This window comes from Eriocheir sinensis, unplaced genomic scaffold (assembly GCF_024679095.1).
Source record: "Eriocheir sinensis breed Jianghai 21 unplaced genomic scaffold, ASM2467909v1 Scaffold334, whole genome shotgun sequence".
In the NCBI taxonomy this organism is placed as follows: Eukaryota; Metazoa; Arthropoda; class Malacostraca; order Decapoda; family Varunidae; genus Eriocheir; species Eriocheir sinensis.
This window is the reverse complement of record NW_026111648.1, coordinates 11290-33832: the sequence shown is the minus strand read 5'-3', so window position 1 is coordinate 33832 and position 22543 is coordinate 11290. Positions and strand designations below refer to the sequence as shown.

General features: G+C 45.2%; 1 long non-coding RNA gene across 2 annotated transcripts; it reads left to right on the top strand.

Moving 5' to 3' along the window:
* Positions 1 to 19636: 19636 nt before the first annotated feature.
* On the top strand, positions 19637 to 21793 carry LOC126991772 (uncharacterized). Of its 2 annotated transcripts, none has more exons than XR_007745839.1 (3): positions 19637 to 20338; positions 20459 to 20968; positions 21479 to 21793. It is a non-coding gene; the product is annotated as an uncharacterized LOC126991772 (long non-coding RNA). The 2 variants fall into 2 exon arrangements; XR_007745838.1 differs by lacking the exon at positions 21479 to 21793 and adding an exon at positions 21089 to 21258 and having other exon boundaries at positions 20459 to 20998.
* Positions 21794 to 22543: the final 750 nt, after the last annotated feature.

Here is a 22543-nt window from a genome sequence, read left to right as displayed (position 1 = left end):
GAAACAGGTGGTGCAGGGAGGGCGAGGGGGTTTACGAAGTGGAGGGAGGTAGTAAGGAGGTGGATAGATGAAAGAGGAGGCGGGGGATACAGGGGTAGGTGGTCCAGGTAAGGGGTAGAGGGATCAGGTCGCTCACTGGTATTCACAGGATCCGTTGCCCCGATGTCAGGCAGGAGAGAGCGGCCTGCTGAAGCTCTGCTCGTAATGCTTGCAAACTGTAATGCCTTCAGCTTATCATGCTTAGCCAAAGTAGTGCTAATAATCCACTCTGCGTGAAATATTTAGCTACGGAAAGCGAATGAATCAGTGCTTTCTCTGCCATAAGGTTTTAATAAAAGTATATTTTGTTCATATTTACTGATGCTGTACCGTAACATTATATTTCACACGCAATGTTAAGCTTGAGAAAACAAAAGATACTTGTGTGATATATTGAATTGTTGGGTTCACAAAATTGACTAACACATTTGGTAGTGATTTGCGTTTACATCTCTCGTGAGCGCTTCTTTATATCTGAAAAATAAGCACCACTAAAACTTGCTTATACATAACTTACAAGATAACAAGTATGACTCCAGTGAACATGTTGCATCTTCGTGGCGCGTCCCCAACCTTCGTGACGGCGCGGAACATTTATATGAAGTGTAGGAGTCACATAAACTAATCTAGCGGCACTCAACGCCTGGCAGTGATAGCAGTGTTCATTTTCCTTCAAGTGGAGAAAAAACGCCCAACGTACCGCCCACACAAACAGTTATGTCCGTCCATGTCTCCTAACGCTGTCAGGTGTCAGCCGGTACAAGCCTCCTCAGACGATTACAGCACCAATTACTGTCTCCTACAGTACGTACTACCATGGCTGTATTCTTTTGCTTTGCCTTCTACCGCCCGTAGGTCCACAGTGCAGTAGTGTCATGTTTCAGTTTTTATGTGGACAATAATATTTATTATATCTGAAGGCCCCACAAACGGCACACCGTTCCTTCCCCATCGATTTACGGAGTAACCTCACCCGCGGGTTAACCCGTCCGCTGCGATTGGCACGGATTTGGCTTTCACTGGTAGCCTGGTAACATACGCTCCCAGGTCTTTCTGTGCCTATGTGGTGGGTGGTGGAGTATTTCCCATGTGGTATTGGTATTCTGGATTTTTCCTCACAACCTGCATGACCTCACATTTTCCTTCACTAAACTGGAGCAGCCACTTTTTAATCCACTCCTGTAGTTTGGTGATGTCCTCTTGTAGGAAATTCGCATCCAAGGGGTTAACACCAGTCATCAGCCCCCCACTTCCGCCCGCGAGATCCTGTGACTGTAGAGGATCGCCAGTTAACACATCGAAAGCGCTTTTTGTATAAACCCTTATTATACTGTTTGCAAGATGGTTTTTTTTTTTTCAACGTTTGCAGCTGCGTGGACTACTCATTTCGAGGAAAATTAAGTCGATAAATTCTCAAGAACTCACCCATGAAGTGTTTTTTGAAGTCACTACATCACTATTCATTAGTGTGAATACAAAGAAGATGGATCGAAAGGACGATGATAAAGGAAATTATTTTAGCCCAAATTTGGCAAATTTCTGCAGAAACGCCTCGTCATTCCATACCAAGGAAGGCGCGGCACGCTGGCGGCGCTGTCTCGACGCTGCTCAGTTACGTCGGCGAGGCGGCGCGGGGATGCCTCTCACAGGTTTTGTCGGGCTCACTGTCTACGGCTCTCACTTTGTCTTGCTAATAACGGTACCCAAAGGTTTTGTTAACGTCTTTTTTTTGTCATGGAATAAGACACTTTAGCCTTCTCCATCCTGCTGAGCAAGATATCATGAGTGCCTTTTTTTTTATTTATATTCAGTTGCGCCTCAATGTCCCGGTCAATCACTGAGTCCATAAATTGCTTCCACACTACCCTGGAGTCTCCATTGTGGACCAGCGGGAGACGAAAATAATACCAAGTTTATTCTGTAAATTTGTTGCCTGTCAAGGAGGAAGAACTTGGCTGATTTCCTTGAACATCGGGTACTTCAAAGAAAATTGTCCATAGCATTTCAAGGAAAGTTTCGTGAATGTAATTTCTTTTAACCAAGAACAGGTTGTATAACAGCGAAGACAAAAACTGCACACTCATCCCTCGAGCCTCACCTCACACAGACACCCCTGCCTGCCACCTGCCCTCAGACACCCCCTGCCCCCCTGCACCCCACCACCAGCCCCTAGACACCACTGCCCTGCCACCTGCCACCCCACACAGCCCCTGACACCCCACCCCTGCCCCTCACACCCCCCACCCACCCAGCTGCCCCAGCTGCCACCCCCTCAGACACCCCCCCCTGCCACACCCAGCCCCACACAGCAGCCCCCACCCCTGGCCCCTGCCACCTGCCCCTCAGACACCCCTGCCCCACCCAGCACCCCACACAGCAGCCCCTAACACCCCTGCCCCGCAACCTGCCCCTCAGACACCCCTGCCCCGCCACCCAGCACCCCACACAGCAGCCCCAAACACCCATGCCCCCCCCCCAGCCCCCCCCACACCCCTGCTCCGTCACCCAGCACCCCACACAGCAGCCCCTGACACCCTTGCCCCGCCACCTGCCCCGCAGAGCCACCTGCCCCTCAGACACCCCTGCCCCGCCACCCAGCACCCCACACAGCAGCCCCTAACACCCTTGCCCCGCCCCCCAGCACCCCACAAAGAAACCCCTACGCACCCTGATCCCCGCTACCCTTACCCCGCAACGTCTGCCTTCCTTCCACACAATCGACTCCTTCATTCAAAACCCCAACCTCCCTCCCTCCCTCCCTCTCCCCCTCCTTCCCTCCCTTCCTCTCTCCTCATCGGGACGTGACCCACCAGGAAACACGACCTCTGCATTAGACAAGTGTCACTTTTTTTCGTGTCCCCGTAGCAAGGCGTCGCGGCTACCATCGTGCAGAATACCAAACGAAGCCACTAATGTCTCCCACGCTCTGCTTGTCCGGGGGGGGGGGCGGGGGGGGGGGTGGGTAGAGGAGATGGCACCCAAACCTCCACTCTGCTCCCCCTCCCATCTCTCGGCTCTCCCCCAGCGCGCGTCAAGGCAGCAGTCTGGCATCACGAACTTATCTAATTTTTTTCTCATTATAACATAAATGTTTTTTCGCTTGTCTCCTTAGTTGTCGTTGCACGTGTTGGCGAGCTTTTTGTATCCGTTGAGTGAAGTCTTTTTTGTTATTATCATATATTTCTTTCTTGTTTATTCCCGTTTCTTCTTTCGCGGACTAGAGAGGGTATCAGGACACCTCTCCTCCGAGATTGATTTCTCTATTTGGCCACTCGACTCTATTTAGGAGCAGTAAGTGGCGGTCTTTTTTCTTTTTTTCCGCCCTTCCACTGTCTCCTCTGCTGTAAAAAAGAAAAATAGATAGAGTCGTCGTGTACGGAGATTTCTTCTGGTCGGCTGTCAGACTTTATGTACAAAAAAGAATATCATTGAAATCAGTCCCCCTCAAGAGTCTCTTCTGCGCCTCTTCCTACAGTTCCCGTCGCCTCCTCCCGTCCTGTTCACCTTTCACGTTCCACCTGTCCTCTCCTAGTATCGCCTTAGCTGTCACACATTTTTTATTACCCTCTCCTCGCGACCCTCCTCCTTTTGTCCTCTCTCCGCGATTTTTTTTTTCATTCTTTATCCTTTACATTTTTTCCTCCTGTTCGTCTTCACTTCTCTCGCCCATCTCACCTCTTGTACCATTTTCACACAGTCATCGTCCTCCTTCACCCACCTAGATGTCCTCTTCCTCCCTCTCCCTCTTCATACTAAGCCCGTGATCCATCGTTTTATATGCTATTGTTCGTCCTACTCCTCACCTTCCTAAGCACGTATCATCTCCTCTCCCTTCTTCACTCCTCTCTTACTAAGTTCTCTTCTCAGTCCTTTCTACTGTTATATCATCCACGGTACTCTTCACTCTCACTTTACTCCTCACCTTCCAAAAGCACGTATCCTCTCCTCTCCCTTCTTCACTCCTCTCTTACTAAGCTCTCTTCTCAGTCCTTTCTACTGTTCAATCATCCGGTACTCTTCACCCTCTTTTCCGACCGGTTACCATGTTCCCCTTGTCCTTACCTAGCTATTATTATTTTCACTTTCGCCCACCGCCAGTAGCATCATCATCTTCCTCGCCTTTCAGAGCCTCCCATCCCCCATCATCATCTCGTTTCAGTGTTGCTTAGGGCCATATTTTTAAACATTTCTGCGCCCAAGAACACGTAATTTACTAGTCTTTCGCTGGAGTTTAGGGCATATCCAGGGGTACTTTTATGACCCTGGTGGTAGTCTGAGCCTTCTTCTGTACCGTGAACCTAAAAGAACACTCATTAGAACTCGATTAACCTCCTTTTGGCCTTTGGAAAAAGTTGGTGTGAGGGTGGGAGCATCTGACAGTACCAACCTTAGTCCTCACCCACGTCATTCTTCTTTCTTTGACCCCAACGTTCAGCAGCGATCATCCTCTCGCACTTCTCACATCACCTCCCTGCTCATCAACAGCAGTGTTACGTTCTCCTCCTCCTACTCTCCTCTACTCCCCCTAGCCCCTCTCCCCACCTCCACCCACACCTGCCCATGCAAGCAAGCCCGTCTATTGCCCAGCGCCACCCGAATTTTTTGACTATCTCTCATTCATTCATTCACTCTCTCTCTCTCTCTCACACACACACACACACACACACACACACACACAGTTTCCAGGCAGCTCTATCTTCCATCGTGAATAGGTAAACAGATAATACCGGTTTAATATACTTTTTTTCTCGCTGACACGTGCACTAGGTGGCTTGGGTCAGTTCGACTGGTTTGGGATAGCTGGTTCAGGCTCGGAAGTCTTTGCTTGTTGTCCCTGTTCTAAAAGGAAGTATTTTATTTCAAAGTTAGAATTATGAACGCCTCTTTTAGTGCTGGCGTGTTCTTTCCGCTTTATGTTTTTTGGGGGGTAACATCTCTAACATGTAAGATGGCTGAAAGCTTATCTATTTTAGTCACATGGTGTTGACGTCAGCCTCCTGTGTAGCCTCGAAATATGACCACACAAAGGAGTACATAAACTGCATTTGATTGTAAGTTGTCACATTAGTCTGTCTGCCATCCAGGATGACCTCGAAATCTCTGATAAAGTTTTTTTCTCTGCGGATTACAATAGTACAGGGTCTAAGTTAACATCCTAGGGTGGGTGTGGAATTCTCAGCCCTGGGGAATTTGAGAAATCCAAGATGGCGGCCAAAATGGCTGCCGTCGATAGAAATGTGGCTATAAGGCCCGCTAATTATGCCAGAGAACCGTCTAATACATCAAAATAGGGGTTTTTGGGTATGAGGAATTCAAATCTAAGAGTTAAAAAGTCATCCATTGGATATTTTCAAAGATAAAATGCCTGACGATATACATACTTGCCATTTTTCCAGTTTTAGAGAAAAGCATTGACCATGCGTTTGTTGTTTGGATTGCTGAATTAAAAATGGACTGTAAAAAATGGTTTATCACTATTTTTAATCTTAGCCATTGAAAGGGGATGCTTCAGGGGAGTGGTAAGATCCATCAGCGTAAACTGCTTCAATTTTTACCCATAAAGCACATGGTTTAAATGTGAGCATTATATATTGTTGCCACTGAATCATTAGATCTATGACTGCCATGTAGATGTAATATTGTGTTGAATATACATCAATAGCGAGAGACTTTTTTTTTTCAATTTCCAGGAAGACAGCTGAATGGATCTGTCGGTTTCCAGAACATCAAAGTCAGAGATGCTGAATACATTCTGTGAATGAACTATGTCTGAGGAATGTGCTTTCAAGTTCAGATATGGAGAAGAATGTGAAAAGGAAACAAAGGGATTGCAGAAAAACAAAGGACCTGGCAGAATACAATCCATTATAGATGCAAGTCGAAAATATGGAGATAACTTGCACATCAAGTTGCAAGAACAGTTGACAGAAAACCCAGACATGACAATATCTTATCACAAAAACTGTGTATCCAGATATACTTCAAAATCAAATCTGGGAAAGCACAGACAACAGAGTACCTCAGAAGAACCCCAGAGGAAACTTCGTAAGTCTTCCCTTCAGTTCAACTTCAGACAACATTGTCTGTACTGTGGGGAAATCTGTGACACTAGAAAAGACTACAGACATCCAGACAGATGGAGACCAGCATATCTTTGTCGCTCAACGAAGTCTGAGATAGACAAAAGACCCTACAAAGAATTTTTGCTGGAAAGATGTGCTGTTCGCAATGACGAGTGGGGCAATGAAGTTAGAATTCGATTGGAGGGTGCCTTGGATCTTCATGCAGCAGATGCCAGGTACCACAGGGATTGCATGTGTTCCTTTATGGCTATGAGAAACATACAATCAACGGGAAGACAACAAGAAACAGATGTAACTGATCCAGGCCTAGATGCTGTCTTCCAATTCATGCTGGAAAACAAGAACAGTCATTGGAACACAGTTGAACTCTACGACGTCTATAGCAGCTTTAGTACGATACAACAGTCACGCAAAACTGTTATTGAGAAGGTGAAACAACACTTTGCTGATGATGTTATAATTTTGTCATCCCCTGGCTATGCAAGTATCGTCGTATTCAGGAATTCTGCTTCTTTTGTTCTGAAGATGGTAAAGGATGACAAAGCTCATGATGACCTCGAGCACAGCAAGATCCAAGTAGCCAGGGCCATTGAGCAAGAATGCAAGGATATGAAATGCAACAGAATGCATTACGATCTCCACATTGACAAGGACAAAATGGATGAAACAGTTTCTCCCACACTATCCTCTCTGTTGTCTCTTATCTCACCCAAGATGAACAGGACATTAGCAGCAGCCATGGTAGGAAATATAGTAACCAGCCAGGTTACAAACCAGCCTACTGACCTACAGATTGCCCTAGGTCTGCTTACGAGAGACTCAAAGAAAGTAGTAGACCAGCTGTATCATTTCAAAGTCACATGCAGCTATGACGAGGTGATGAGATTTAAGAAATCAGCTGCTCATGCCTCATACAGTGATGCAGGTCTACAAGGACTATCAGATGCAGGTGATGGCCTCATCCAGATTGTTGCAGACAACTTTGATGCTGACATTTCATCACCCAATGGCAAGTTATCAACCCATGCCCTTGCAATGATTGTTATTCAGCCTTCAGCCAAATCACCAGAAAAGTCTCCAGAAAAACACATTAGACGGATCAAGAAGGAAGAGATGTCTCAAAGCTTCCTGAAGATGATGAAACTCTGGATCTTGTCTATCAGTGTACACAAAAGCCAGTGATGAATGAAGTACCACAGCCACAGGTTTCCTAGAAGATGACACAGTTCCAGCAGGTCGCAAACTCAAGAGCTGAAGAAATTGACTTACAATTTCTACATGATATTATCACTCTTGAAAATTGTCCTGAGTACAATGGTTACAATACTAAGCTTTGTCGAGATCAAGGTCACTCTGAGAAGCCTAAAACCAATGTTGTGTACTTGCCTCTAATGGACAGCCCCCCTGCAGATCCCAAGACAATTATGTCTTCCATTATAAAGGCCAAGAAGATCTCGGAGGAGGCTGGTCAGGAGTACGTAGTCTATACTGCAGACCAGCAGCTCTACAGAGTAGCACTCCACCTCACTTGGGACAACCCCAATCTCTGTCACAACGTGTTCCTTCGTCTTGGAGGTATGCACTTTTTGATGAGCTACATAGGATGCATTGGGTCTTTGATGGCTCAGACTGGCTTGGAGGAAGTTCTTAGTGAGCAATTTGGTGGGGTGAAAAAGATGCTCCTTGGTAAGAAATATCCAGAAAATGTTCGTGCATTGAGAATGCTGCTTGAGGAGCTTCTGCGACCAATCTTCATCAAAGCTACAGTCACAAGTATGGATGGTCTTAAGTCAGTCCTGGATGACCTGTCCATGAAAAGCCGTACTGCAAGGCTTTGGGTTGACTGCTTCATTAAGCCTATGTTGAGTGTCTTGAAGTTTGTGAGAGCCGAAAGAGAGGCAGATTGGCCACTGCATGTCCTAACTGTAAAGGAAATGATACCTCTATTCTTTGCAGCAGGGCACCATAATTATGGACGCTATGGTCTTTTCTATGCTCGGAGTATAGAGGCGATGCCAGAGAAACTGGAAGAACAATTTCTCAAAGGACAGCACACTATGCATCACAAACCTGGGATCTTCAATGGAATATGGTCTGACATGGCCATAGAAACAACCTATATGCGCTATGGTCATGGCCACAGTGGTATCATCGGCCTTACCATGAAACCAGAAGCCCTCAAGACATGGACCATGAGTATCCATGCTATCAACACAGTCATGTCAGGCATAAACACCATTGATGAGGTTGGAGATGAATCTCAGAGTCACCACAAAGAGGAATCAAAGGGAAGGATGCGGACAGATACCAGAGACAGAAAAGCTCTGCGGGAAAAACTCAGTATGGTCATTGATCCTCTAGACCCAGAACAACACCTGAAGGATGGCTTGGTGAACATAGTGACTGGGAATGTTGTCAGTGATCCAAAGGTCAATGTTGACCAGGCCATTGCCATTGCTGTAGCTGAAATGAATGCCTTTGAAGCTGGCTGGCCAGCTTCATTCCATGGTACTATTCAGAAGAAGGTTCAAACAATGGCCAAAGCAGACAAGCACTGTAAACCTCAACAGAAGATTGTTGATACAGAAACATTGTATGCAAGAGCAATGGCAGTACAAGGAAGATCAGATGACTTTGATATCAAATCCATGATGAAGTATGAACTGTCCTCACATCCACCGTCAATGTTTTCTGGTGATGGCCAGATGCGGGAATGCACGTCAAAGGCCAATCTCAAGAATGCCATCAAAGTTGAAGCCCATATTCAGCTTCGCAACATGACCACTGAAGCAAGATTCCTGGATGGGTGTGCTGTGTTGTGGGTTGTTACCTGGCCATCGTCTGGCACAGTGCAAGACTTCCTGGACAACTTCCGCAGACACCTGGATGATCAAGCGTCTAGATCAGATGTTTATCTCATATTTGACAGGTAAGTGGTATTATTTTTTTCTTATCTAAGTTTCTATACATGTTCGAAATGTAATGAAATAAAAAAAAAATCTTTGATGCACACACGCACACACACACACACACACACACAAAAATAATAATAATAAAATAAGATAAAATAAAATTCTTTCCTTCAGATACATTGAAAACAGCAGGAAGGAGTCCCTTCGAAAGACCAGGGATTTAGGGGCAAGTAGGGTGTATCACCTTACTCCGACCACCAAGATTCCACCACAGAAAGTCATCCTGACGATAACCCAGAACAAGGCAGCCCTGATAGACCTGCTTTATGAAGATCTGATTAACCACAAGGAGGAGTTCCAGAAACATCGCCTTGTCATCACTGGAAGCCATCCTACACCAGTTGAGCTGTACAAAGGGCTGGCAATACAGAGACGGGATCTAGAAACAAGACATGAAGAGGCTGACACCATCATTCCCCAGCAGTTGGCAATTGTGAGACCACAGTCAGCCATAGTTGTAGCTGATGACACAGATGTGTTTGTGCTGCTGTGTCACTTCTGTCATCTGGGGAAGCTCAGTCTTCAGGTTTGATGGTGTCACCAATCAAAGGAGGTCTGTGATAGATATCAATGCAACTGTGGCCAAAAATGATGACATTATGGAAGACCTCCTTGCAATGCATGGCATATCAGGGTGTGACACAGTAGCACCATACTACGGAATTGGAAAAGGGGTTCCTCTAAGAGTTCTAAGAAGCAAAAAATATCCTCTAAGTGCTTTGGGAGACCTCAAAATCACTCTAAGAAAAGTGATCAAAGAATGTACAGGCTTCATTCTTGCATGCTACGGAGAGGGAAATGCTGATTCAGCAAGTGATGCCAGATACAAATTATGGATGAAGAAAGTGAGCAAGAACATTGCACGTTCTCCAAAGCTGAAGTCTCTGCCCCCAACAGATGAAGCTCTTGCTCAGAATGTGGCTCGTGCTCACATCCAGGTAGCAGTTTGGAGGATCTCCCTGGAAGCAAACCCACCTGAACTTGACCCCTTGTTGCATGGGTGGTATAATGTAGATAACGGAATTCTGGCTGCAGTGATGCTACCTCCCAACACAGAACTGGCTCCAAAATCTCTACTCAAGAGTATCAAATGTGAATGCAAGGAGAGAAACCATGCAATACACGCAGATGCAGCTGCAACAGTTCTGTAATGACTTGTGGAACATTTTGCAACTGTCAAAGAGTTGGTGATTGCTGGAATTACCACACCAGAATAAGTGACACTCTTCTGGGAAATCACTCTGATGAGGACGATGATGATAGTGACTGATATTGATTGTTTAATTGTGTCTTTGTCCACATCTTATTGTAACTATTGGAAGAATAGGTATTTCAAAAGCTTTTAAGGTATAACATTGAAACTAGTTTGTGAACACTGTTTAGTGAAGATAGTGATTGTACTGATGTGGTGACCATGTTTTGTCGTCATTCTGAACTGTACATTTAATTAAGAGATTTTGAAAATTTAGTTGTTTCCTAACATTTTAGGTGTGGTAGCATTAAAATTCACAGATAATGATTTATTCATAGATAGATTTTGGTCTCACTGCTGTGCCCATATCACTGCATGTTACACAAGTCATGGTCAACGTCTTCTCTAAAAGTGGAAAATATGTATCAGTATGCATTATATCTTGCAAAATATTACATTTTTTTTCTTTTTAATGTTATAATTGGGTTTGCCATGCCCCAAAACCCCTGTTTTGACATATTACACGACTTTCTTGCATAATTAGAGGGCCTTCTAGCCTTTTTTCTGTGGTCGGCGGCCATATTTGCCGCCATCTTGGATTTTTCAGTTTCAAAGCTGAGAGTTTCAAACCCACCATTGGATGTTAACTCAGACCCCATAGAAGAATAATCCGCAGAAAAAAAAAACTTTATCAGAGATTGTGAGGTTAGGTCCTAATTCCTGGTTTGGCAGACAGACTACATGTAATAATCGCGAAAATACACGCTGTCGAGGCCTGAGTCAAGAAACCTTTTGTGGAGTGACACACACAAAACAGTTCACAAAAAACACCAGCAAAGCGAGTAGCGCAATGGCGTACACGTGCGAGGCCTTGATAAATGTGCCACACACTTAGCCAAGGATTTTAATGAGAGACTCCATGGACTTGACGCTGCGAATAACTATTACAAAAACTACTGCGGTTGCACTGAAAGTCGGACATTTTTTTCTTGTGATTTCATTCAGATGCAAAACCATAAGAATTTCTTCGGCTGGGAGACAAGCCTCGTTCTCCTTATCATTGTACTAAAACACTACTCAGTACAACGTATATTGAGTAAATGGATATTACTTGAAGATATCATAGTTTGAGCATCATTAAAAACAAAAAGTCTGTTCTTGCAGCACAGTACACTGAACAAACATTTAAGCGTCTCTTTGCTGCCAAAACTTAAGGAATGTCTCGCAGGTGTTGTCCATAGTACTCTTTTTGTTTAGATGTAATCCATTGGAGTGTGAGGCCGCTCCGTCACATTTCTGAGGTCTACAAGGTCGCACTTTCAGGCTGCTCAGCGCTGTGAAGGCAGGCGTGCTGTCTGGGTGGTGGTTTCAGCGTAGGAGGCTGGAGCTGCTCACTGCGTTTAGTCACCCATAGAAACAATAAGCTTTAGATAAATACATAGGCATAATTGCTCTGCTAAATTGTTCAGTGCTGTGAAGGTTGAGGTACTGTCTGCTTGTTATGGTCAAACTTACTGAGTTTAATTCTTAACGCACTGAGCAGCTCAGGTCTCCTATGCTTGTGCAAATTTTGCACCAGCACAGGAGACATGAGCTGCTCAGTGCGTTCTTGCTTTCAATAAAGCCACGTTTTTTTATATGTGCGTTAAATATGTGGCTAACAAAGTGAGGATATACACACTATATTTAAGCTAATAGTCAAAGGCTGATAAGGGGTGAGGCGTATATAGGATATAGTATCATTCTTTAGAGTCCGTGGTGCAGCGGTTAGCATTCCTAGCTACGAATCCGCGGACCTAGGTTCGAATCCCGGCCTTAGCTCGCCACGCAGCCCAGCCAGCTGTTCATCTTCCCTTTCGGGCTGGTCAATAAATGGATACCTGGGGAAATCTGGATGAGGTAAACTGTGGTACCGCGGATGTCACACTGGCCCTGTGTCCCGAGGCAATAAGTTATTACCCGCCGTAGGATCAAGGGCCAATGTGACAGAGATGAGCCCCAAGGCTACGCGCAGGTGTGTGTGTGTGTGTGTGTGTGTGTGTGTGTGTGTGTGTGTGTGTGTGTGCGTGTGACTTCAGACGGAGGCAGACGGGGCTTGTTGTGAAGGCCGCAAGGTTTGTGGTGAACCTCTTCCCACACTGATGACGGTGGCTCGGATGGCTGGATCAAGGCCTCGAGGCGTAACTGGTAGTGGTGTAACCCATTTTCTGATTTATAGTGATTTTTTCTCTGTCAAACTACTCATTAAGAAGTAGGATGCATTTGTCATTATGAACCCATGCCGCCTTCCTTGGCTTGATGCTGCCGCTGCTGTTTTCTATCATGGGTGGAGGCAGAAGAAAGGTAATAAAAATGGATGCGGCTCCCATAAAAAGGGAAACAAAGGAGTGCCAATATCGGTTATTGTATTTGTACCTCTCGTGCTGTGTAATAAATTATCAACTCTGCAGCTGCACCCCCTCGTTAACCCACCGTCACCCCCCCCCCTCTCCTCCTACCCTAGTGACTGGCGACGCAGTGTGAATGGTTGTTAAGGAAAAGAAAATATCAATGAAGACCATGGAAGAAGAAGTAGTGGGTAAAGGATGTAGTTTTTCGAAGTTCCTTAACGGCACCAAGAATTGTAACGTCTGCTTCGTTCTTCTACTGGAAAGACAACGAGACGTGCCCCTTTGTCAAGCTCATTTGAAGATCACTTGAATGGCAGCAGTGTGACGTGTAATTTGTAAGTCAAAAGATGTTAATGGTAAAACTGCTTGACTTCTTAATTCGTTAGATAGGTCCACTGCTTTTTTTCCTCGCTTGGATAAATAACATTGGGTATATATTTCCTTAATCTCTTTCTTGTAACCTTGCGTCCTGCTCTCCACACACCACAACTGCCAGCACGCACCACCCAACCCGACTATCACCCAGCAGCCATGTACTACAACAACCAGCACGCTATCCAACCTTTTAAACTCCAGTAAAAACTGCAGAGCCTGCCGCGGCAACCCAGAGTTATCATCCATCGTCTACAAAGGTTACACGCAAGACAATCACAGCACCTCCCCTCACTCAACGGATCTGCCATACCAGCCCCCCCCCCCGACCCCCTCCCCCCTCCCCAATTTTCAACAACAACGGAGACGACTCAAGGGCAACAAAAAGTGTAGACAAAAGCCTGCTACTCACCGCTCCCACAACAGACAAAAGTAAAGAGTCGCCAAAGAGAGGTCAACTTCGAGTGCAGAGGTGTCTCCATACGAGGGCGGACAAGGTCCCTGTATATGGACAGCATCTGTGCGGGGAGAAAAACTGGCGGAGACGATACAGAACGCCCAACCCGAGCATGACGTAATGGCTTATTGTCTGCTTCGTGTCTAATGGGCGTTTGGGGAACGTTGTGTACAGTAGTACCTGCACCACACCTGTGTGTTTAGAAAAGGAAGTGGAGTACAAAGGCTGTGACACAAGGGCTGACGGATTTGCTGCACCAAAGCCCGTGTCACGATAAGTGATTGGCCGCAATACTTGTCCCCGATAGGAGAAAGCGCCGGGTTATCTTTTCCTTCATAAAAAAGTATAATCAACGGAGATGGGACATATAGGGGGGGAACCATTGCTATCTTTTTTGGGGGGGGCAAGGCAATATTTTTTTCTCTGTAACTTATTTACAAATATTATGCTTTTATCTTTCTAAACATTGATGAAAAACTTTTAATTTGATGCATCATTGTCATGAGTCCTTACAGTAATGTGGAGCGTTTACTTTTCTCAACGCCTATTAGATGATATATTGTTTTATAAAGAAAACCCATTTTAATGCTTTCACTGCACACACACACACACACACACACACACACACACACACACACACACACACATCATTCTCACCATCAAATCATCACCTTTTCCTTTGCAAGTCCCTGTACTGCTTACTATACACCACCAGCCCTAAATACGTTGCCTTCTGCTGCACACGTCAGACGCGAGGAGCGTCTAACATTTATTTGGTTTGTATAGATTAGTTTCCTTGTTATTATTACGTTGACCATCGAAACACTGCAGTAAGAAGGCTCATCTTTTGCCAGCAGTTCCAAGCGTGATACAGAACGCAAAATGCACCACCGTGGTATGGCGCATCAGGCCCCGTGCAGGTGGCCGGCCTCGGTCTTTTTGTGATTTTGCCGCAGCAGCTTTTTCCCCCTGTATGCTCTTTTCTTTTATTCACATTTATTATCGTCTTGCGCGTCCGAGATAATGCCTCCCTCATTTCTTTTATTTTGTTTTACCCATGCAAGCTCTTTCGTCATATCCAATCATAATCTTCACAAACATAGAATCATCGTAAAGTTTATCCCCTCCAAGAGAAGGAACTTTCCCTTAATGATGAGGTTACACAACACGCATAGGACTCCGCCTCACCTTGACCACATGAAGGACCTGTCGGAAGGTTTTTGTTTGTAAGATAAAGAATCACCTGTGTGTGTGTGTGTGTGTGTGTGTGTGTGTGTGTGTGTGTGTGTGTTTACATCCCTGCCTATAGCGCCGGTAGGCTTTCTTCAGGGGCCAGATGGTCGGTTCAAGCCCGTCATGGCGCAGGCAATTTTTTTTTATAGTGGCGCCAGTTATGCTCGGCTCAAGCTGCCCCCGGGAACTCATTCTTGATTCACGGGACGGTTTTTTCTAGAGTAGAGTCCGGGTCGATGGGTGGTCTTCTGGACAGCATGTGGGTAGTCTTAGGCCACTCGGCGGTGACTGAAAAATCCCAGGTGATAGCGTGGGGATTCGAACCGACGTTGTCAATGGCGTATTGAATGTGAACCCAGCACGCTAACCACTCAGCCACCGCCTATGTGTTAATGTATTTATGAATATTCATTTGTGTACACACAATTATAATTTGAGCGCTCGCACCTCTGTGTGTGTGGGGAGGGGTGACAGAGATAGACAGACAGACAGACAAACAGAGACAAAGAAGTATATATACATTCAGACAGATAGACAGGCAAACAGACAAAAAAAATCGAGCCGAAAGACATATATAGGGAATAACAAGCAAAGAGACAGACCGACCGTCAAATACTTAAATCGTCAAACAAATGTGCCGAATATGCAGACACAGATGACATATACAAACTGAGACGCTGATTGTTCGAAAGACTGGCAATCCAAAAGACATCAGTAGAGACACAAAAAAAAAAAACATAACAACACAACTGTTTCGGAGTATAATCATACCGTGGGAGTAAGGACTCATCAGGAAAGTCTCCACCGCAGGATGGGAGATGTGAAGGTTGTGTAGCTTTCGAAAACAATTTTTATTTATGTAGGAAAGTCACTTTTTTTTTTTATCCGACCAGCTGAACACTATCACCATCAGTTTTGGCTTATTAGTAAAGATCAGCATTGGCATATACGAGTAAATAAGAAATACATCGAATAAATAATATGAATCGTACCACTGCAACCAATAAAAAAAAACATCGAATTCCAGTTTATCATGTTAAGAGAAAATGTTTAATGATTTATTGGTAAATGTCAGATCTCCAATAGGACGTAAATTAGTATCCAATGAAGACTTTGGGAGATGTTAAACACACGCACCCTTACTAAATATGTTTAAAGCATTTTTAAGACAACCCAAAATAAAAACAAGGACAGTAGTAACTGAGCTTTTCCCTTTTACTCCTCCAGACTCTATACATGAGCATCGCCTCACAGTTTTCTTACACGTCAATTAAACTCTGCTTGAAGGTTCCAGATCTGAACACCTTCATTAGCTTGTCTCTCTATATCCACGATGCTATAATGCTGATAGACACGAGGAATTATTAATGGGGGCGCCCGGCGTGGAGTCCCTCGTGGATGGGAAGCAGGAGGGCTGTCAGGCCGTCACCCTCGGATGAAGCAAGGCAGTCAGGGTCAGCCAGTTCCGGCTCCTAGAGACCCACCAGAGGCGTTTCGAGTGTCAGGCCACGGCGCGTCGCCCTGCTGCCGCCATTCCTCGTTCCTTCCTTGCTGGTGGTGTTAGAGACTTGGGGTCGTATTACAAGACATTTCGCCGGCCAAGAACACACATTTGACAAGGCTTTCGTAGGAGTTGTGGGCATTTCCAGGAGTAGTTTTATGACCCTGGTGGGAGACTGACCCTTCTCCTATACCGTGAACCTGAAGAAACACTCATTAGGACCCGACAGACCCCCTCTTTGGCCTCTAGAAATCACTGATGTGAGTAGCGAAAGTGTCTTATAATACCGACCTCGGTGTGCGGAAGACAGAGATAGAATGAACAGATAAATTAGTCCTTACTCAATAGCTCTGCGGCGGCCTAGTCCTGTCCGAATCATTGTCTGATAAGATCTTGAGCCACGGAGATTGTTTATCCGTAACGTATATTCTCATTCCATATTAAACTTGCAGTGTCTCAGACTTTATACTCATTTTCATGTCAGGGTACCGGGAATCAGTGGTTGACTCTCATGATGTATCTGTAATCATGCATCTCCTATATAGGGAATGATTTATGCAGCACTCTATCGACTTTAGATGGCGTTTAGTACATCTCCAATTTCCCCCCTACCTTTTCTATTAATCTCCTCCACCTGTTATTAATCTTATTGATTTGTTTCGCATAATGTTTTAAGACAGCGGGATTCAACAATTACTGAAGCGAGAAAATGCCAACTTCTTACTCCTAAGGCCCATATTTTCAAACGAATCGGACTCCCGTTATGACTGTTTCCCAAGGCCACAGAGAAGATTAACCTGTTTGTCATGGGTGATTTTACCATTCGGGGTGCAGAAGGCGTGTGCAACTATCACCAGCATCACAAAACAGTCCACGAGAACCACAGCCACTTTTGAGAGGCTTTTCAAACAGGCGAACCGAGGCGCCGATACCTTTAAGAATAAGACTTCCTTCCATCCAGCCAATCAGCTCCCGTAGCTAACCAGACACTCCCTCCATCCAGCCAATCAGCTTCCGTAGCTAACCAGACACTCCCTCCATCCAGCCAATCAGCTTCCGTAGCGATCTTCCCTACAAAAGGTGTAACTAGCTCTAGATTTCGCCCCATGCAATGTCAACTCCGAGCTCCCTAAAACGGCATATCTCAAACCGAGGTGATGTGGTAAATCTCAACCCTGTATAGGGTAAGCAAAGGGAAAAAGATACCCCCATCTCAAGAAATCAAAATCCCGTGGCTGGCCCCCGAGCCAAGATAACCTTCAGAAGGCTAAATGGACATAAAGCTTGGATTGCCTCACGCAGCTAACCCACAAAAACAAGCAAACATTCAAAAACAAAAGCAAAGCTGCATGGAAGTAAGGGTGGAATTACCCTTCCAAGAAAACTCACAAACTCGGACGAACACTCAAAAACACAATAAAAGCACCATGCACGTAGTGGTGGACATACCCCTCGAAGAGAACTCACGAACTCAAACAAGCATTGAGAAATACAATAAAAGCAACATGGACGTGCGGGTTGAATTACCCCTCGATGATAACTCACAAGGTGAAGTGTTCCTTCAGACACACAATAACAACAAACACGGAGCGATGGAAGGCACAATGTCGCGTTTATCGACCCCCTGGCAATGCCTACGCAAGGCTATTGTGCGCCGCCCGTACAAGTGTGTGGCCAGCCTGCTGCTGCTCCTGCTGTTGGCCGGCCACGTGGTCACCCTGGCCTACGCCTACCATCAGCAGGACCAGAGTGACCTCCTGCGGGGCATTGCCGCGCTGTGCTCCGTGCTCGTCCTCCTCCTGACGCACGGACATGATTCCCTGCGTAGGGCGTGGCTCGCCGTTCACGTCACCTATAGTGACGATCTCGCGCATTGCCGCATTGCCATCCGTCGCCCTCCTCCGGCCATCCGGGAGTTCCTTAATGCGGTGTGGTTTTGCCGTTCACGGGCACGCAGTGACGACTCGTGCGAGAGGCCCTCGCTGTGCAATACGACCTGCAGGCACAGCCCCTGCTGCACGCCCTGGGCCTGGGACCCACCGACGCCCTGCACACCCTCGGCTACTGGTGGTGGGTCCTGCAGGGGCTGCTGCTCGCTACCCTGGCGAGCTTCATCTCGGGACCCAGCGCCCCTGATTACTACAGCCCCGACGATGACAGCCCTGACGATAACAACCCTGACGACGACAACCTTGACGATGACCCTGACAGTGATCTTGACACTGAAAGTGAAGAGTGTCAGCAGAGGTACAGTAACTCCAAACACGGAGCGATGGAAGGCACAATGTCGCGTTTATCAACGCCCTGCCAACGCCTACGCAAGGCTATTATGCGCCGCCCGTACAAGTGTGTGGCCGGCCTGCTGCTGCTCCTGCTGCTGGCCGGCCACGTGGTCACCCTGGCCTACGCCTACCATCAGCAGGACCAGAGTGACCTGCGGGGCATTGCCGCGCTGTGCTCCGTGCTCGTCCTCCTCCTGACGCACGGACATGATTCCTTGCGTAGGGTGTGGCTCGCCGCTCACGTCACCTATAGTGACGACCTCGCGCGAGGTGCGCTCCGCGTGCTATACGACCTGCAGGCACAGCCCTTGCTGCACGGACTGGGCCTGGGACCCTCCGACGTCCTGCACACCCTCGCCTACTGGTGGTGGGTCCTGCAAGGGCTGCTGCTCGCTACCCTGGCGAGCTTCATTTCGGGAGCCAGCGCCCCTGACGATGAGAACCCTTACGATGACAACCCTGATGATGACAAATCTGATGATGACAACCCTGACGATGACCCTGGTCTTGATCTTGACCCTGTGTTTGAAGAGGATGACTTTGAAGAAGTGGAACTGAGGGAGGTGGTGGTGGTGGTGGAGGCAGTGAATTGGCAGTTCAGGGTGGGGGCTCTAGTCCCCCCTCCTGTCCCGCCCGTCCACCACCCTCGGGGTGAGGAGGAGGGGGAAGACGAGGATGAGTTTGAGGACGTGGATCAGAGGGAGGTGATGGAGGCGGTGGAGGAGGGGCAGTTCGGGGTGGGGGACCTTGCCGCCCCTCTCGAGCCGCCTGCCGAGGAGATTGAAGAAGAGGATGGCTTTGAGGAGGTGGACCGGGTGGAGATGGACCGGGAAGAGGTGGTGGAGGTGGTGGTGGGGCAGTTCGGGGTGGGCGCTGCTGCCGCCCCTCCTGTTGAGTAAGGAGGGTGAAGGCGAGGATGACTTTGACGAAGTAAGCGAGAGGGACGTGGCAGCGATGGAGTAAGGCCAGTGCAGAATGTATAAAAAAAAAAAAACTAAATAAAAAAATATATATATAAAATACTAAAAAAAAAAAAATGAAAAACAAAAGATTAGGATTAAGATTAATGAGAAAAATCAAACCAAATACAAAATACATAAAAAAACGAAAAATAAAAAGAAGTAAAAAAAAAATCAAACCCCAATACAAAATGTGAGGGTAAAGGTTAAGGATCACATTTCTTTGCGTCAAAAAGGAGCAATGGTTTCACCCGACGAGAAGAAAACTTTTAAAATCGCCAAAGTATTAATGAAAGCTCCGTTCACAGCTTGGAAATAACGACCGGTAAACTTGGTTAAGCTTTAAGATCGATCAAAACAAAACAAAAGTCATCGGCCAGTGAGTATATGTCTTGAACGACTTGAGAAAAAAAAAAAGGACAATAATTAATCTCACATTGCAGTTCAAACTGTCCTTGCGCAATGGAACACCCGAAACAAATACCGTGTGTGTGTGTGTGTGTGTGTGTGTGTGTGTGTGTGTGTGTGTGTGTGTGTGTGTGTGTGTGTGTGTGTGTGTGTGTGTGTGTGTGTGTGTGTGTGTGTGTGTGTGTGTGTGTGTGTGTGTGTGTGTGTGTGTGTGTGTGTGTGTGTGTGTGTGTGTGTGTGTGTGTGTGTGTGTGTGTGTGTGTGTGTGTGTGTGTGTGTGTGTGTGTGTGTGTGTGTGTGTGTGGGGGTGTGTGTGTGTGTGTGTGTGTGGCGGGGGGAGGGTACTGTGTGTCGATGTATGTGATGCCGTGTGATATGATATGATTCACAGTGATGGCGTGTGGTAAGTTTCCTTTCCAGGTAATATTGTGTAATATGTTTCCTTTCCAGGTAATGTTGTGTGATATGTTTCCTTTCCAGGTAATATTGTGTAATATGTTTCCTTTCCAGGTAATGTTGTGTGATATGTTTCCTTTCCAGGTAATATTGTGTAATATGTTTCCTTTCCAGGTAATGTTGTGTGATATGTTTCCTTTTCAGGTAATGTTGTGTGATATGTTTCCTTTTCAGGTAATGTTGTGTGAAATGTTTCCTTAACAGGTAATGTTGTGTGATATGTTTCCTTTTCAGGTAATGTTGTGTGATATATTTCCTTTCCAGGTAATGTTGTGTGATATGTTTCCTTTCCAGGTAATGTTGTGTGATATGTTTCCTTTTCAGGTAATGTTGTGTGATATGTTTCCTTCCCAGGTAATGTTGTGTGATATGTTTACTTTTCAGGTAATGTTTTGTGATATGTTTCCTTCCCAGGTAATGTTGTGTGATATATTTCCTTTCCAGGTAATGTTGTGTGATATGTTTCCTTTCCAGGTAATGTTGTGTGATATGTTTCCTTACCAGGTAATGTTGTGTGATATATTTCCTTTCCAGGTAATGTTGTGTGATATGTTTCCTTCCCTGGTAATGTTGTGTGATATGTTTACTTTTCAGGTAATGTTTTGTGATATGTTTCCTTCCCAGGTAATGTTGTGTGATATGTTTCCTTTCCAGGTAATGTTGTGTGATATGTTTCCTTTCCAGGTAATGTTGTGTGATATGTTTCCTTCCCAGGTAATGTTGTGTGATATGTTTCCTTTCCAGGTAATGTTGTGTGATATATTTCCTTTCCAGGTAATGTTGTGTGATATGATTCCTTTCCAGGTAATGTTGTGTGATATGTTTCCTTTCCAGGTAATGTTGTGTGATATGATTCCTTTCCAGGTTATGTTGTGTGATATGTTTCCTTTCCAGGTAATGTTGTGTAATATGTTTCCTTTTCAGGTAATGTTTTGTGATATGTTTCCTTTCCAGGTAATGTTGTGTGATATGTTTCCTTTTCAGGTAATGTTTTGTGATATGTTTCCTTCCCAGGTAATGTTGTGTGATATATTTCCTTTCCAGGTAATGTTGTGTGATATGTTTCCTTCCCCGGTAATGTTGTGTGATATGTTTACTTTTCAGGTAATGTTTTGTTATATGTTTCCTTCCCAGGTAATGTTGTGTGACAATTATGTTTCCTTTCCAGGTAATGTTGTGTCATATATTTCCTTTCCAGGTAATGTTGTGTGATATGATTCCTTTCCAGGTAATGTTGTGTGATATGTTTCCTTTCCAGGTAATGTTGTGTGATATGATTCCTTTCCAGGTAATGTTGTGTGATATGTTTCCTTTCCAGGTAATGTTGTGTAATATGTTTCCTTTCCAGGTAATGTTGTGTGATATGTTTCCTTTCCAGGTAATGTTGTGTGATATGTTTCCTTTCCAGGTAATGTTGTGTGATATATTTCCTTTCCAGGTAATGTTGTGTGATATGTTTCCTTTCAAGGTAATGTTTTGTGATATATTTACTTTCTAGGTATTGTTGTTTGATATGTTTCCTTTCCATGTAATGTTGTGTGATATGTTTCCTTTCCAGGTAATGTTGTGTGATATGTTTCCTTTCAGGTAATGTTGTGGTATATGTTTCCTTTCCAGGAAATGTTGTTTTATATGTTTCCTTTCCAGGTAATGTTGTGTGATATGTTTCCTTTCCAGATAATGTTGTGTGATATGTTTCCTTTCCAGGTAATGTTGTGTGATATGTTTCCTTTCCAGGTAATGTTGTGTGATATGATTCCTTTTCAGGTAATGTTGTGTGATATGTTTCCTTCCCAGGTAATGTTATGTGATATGTTTACTTTTCAGGTAATGTTTTGTGATATGTTTCCTTCCCAGGTAATGTTGTGTGATTATTTCCTTTCCAGGTAATGTTGTGTGATATATTTCCTTTCCAGGTAATGTTTTGTGATATGTTTCCTTCCCAGGTAATGTTGTTTGATATATTTCCTTTCCAGGTAATGTTGTGTGATATGTTTCCTTCCCTGGTAATGTTGTGTGATATGTTTACTTTTCAGGTAATGTTTTGTGATATGTTTCCTTCCCAGGTAATGTTGTGTGATATGTTTCCTTTCCAGGTAATGTTGTGTGATATATTTCCTTTCCATGTAATGTTGTGTGATATGATTCCTTTCCAGGTAATGTTGTGTGATATGTTTCCTTTCCAGGTAATGTTGTGTG